The sequence below is a fragment of the Tupaia chinensis genome, unplaced genomic scaffold (genome assembly GCF_000334495.1).
Source record: "Tupaia chinensis unplaced genomic scaffold, TupChi_1.0 Scaffold000045_1, whole genome shotgun sequence".
In the NCBI taxonomy this organism is placed as follows: domain Eukaryota; kingdom Metazoa; phylum Chordata; class Mammalia; order Scandentia; family Tupaiidae; genus Tupaia; species Tupaia belangeri.
The window spans coordinates 151,117-152,629 of NW_006159501.1; positions in this window are offsets into that span (position 1 = coordinate 151,117).

Genomic DNA, 1,513 nt, shown 5'->3' on the forward strand with positions numbered 1-1,513 from the left:
GGTTTTCTGATCCTCGAATCCTGCTTTTTCAGAAATGAGGTGACCCTTTAGCTTTTATCTAAATTCATGATTCTGTTTTGCACATCATTTCCAGAGAGCATTCTGAAGAGGCTGATTTTGCTGTTGGTTCTAAAAAGATGAACACATGGGTCCAGCTGATGGTGTAGTGGTTAAGGCAGTTAGATCCCAATCCCACATGGCTGACTACATAGTTTGAGCGCTGGACTTGGTGGCTTGAAAAGTACACCAGGTATGTGTGTGTGTGTGCCCCAAATTCTGAAAGGATGGACAAATGGAGGTAAAAGGATATAATGTGACCATCTCCTATGGGAAGTGCTTTCTTATTCTTCCTCTCTCTTTCTCTATCTCTCTCAGGCAAGTGCATGTGCTATCTGGAAAATTTAAAAAAAAATTGAGTACAGAAAACTAGTCTACAAAATATCTGACTACCACTCTTCAAACATGTCAAGATCATGCAAGATCAGAAAGAACCAAGAAACTGTCCCAGATTGGAAGACAAAGGAGAAATGATGTCTAAATGCAATGTGTGATACTGATTGGATTGTTCTACAGAAAAGGGATATTGATGGAAAAAACTTCATGTCTTGGTCCATTTTGGCTGCTGTAACAAAATACTAAAGACTAGGTAATTCATAAACAACAAAAACTTATTGCCAACAGTTCTAGAATCCTAAATCATAGAATTAGCAGATTCAGTGTCTAGTGAATACCTGTTCCTCATAGACAGCATGTTCTGTCTCCTCATGTAGCAGAAAAGCAAAGGGGGTTAAGACAAAGGCTCTCTCAGGCCTCTTTTATAGGGACACTAATTTTTATAGGGATGCTAATTCCATAAGCAGCTCTCATGACCTGATCACTCCTCCTAATACCATCACATTGGGGGTTAGATTTCAACATACAAATTTTTGGGGGTATACAGACCCCATAGCACTGGATAAAGACTGTAAATCCATAGTTTTCATAATAGTGTTGTATGAACGCTAATTTATTTGTTTTGATATCATAATTATATAAGATGTTAGTATTAGAGGAAGTTGGATAAAGAGTATTATGTGAATATTGTGTAGTATCCTTCAACTCTTCTTTAAATAACTAAAAACAGATTTCCAAGTTTAAAACTAAGAAATAATAAAAATTATGGGTATAAAATTTCTCAGAAAGTGGGACTATAAACTCTTTAAGAGCTTTTATCTTTCTGAATGTTCTTTACATTCAAAAAATAAAGAATTAAGTTACCTAAAAATTATTTATGACCAAATTTTAATCTGGGACAACGCAACATGCAATATTGTCCCTGTTATAAGAAGAAATCAAGGAGAAAAATAAAGAGGTAAAACATTTATGGGACAAAGAAGGAATGATTATCTGTCGATGAAAACATATACAGTATCTTGGGAACCAGCAGTTAGCGTAATGGCTATGTCGCTGGACTCCCACGTAGTCGACCGTGGTTCGAGTCCCGGACCCGGTGGCTTAAAACTCACGCCGGGCG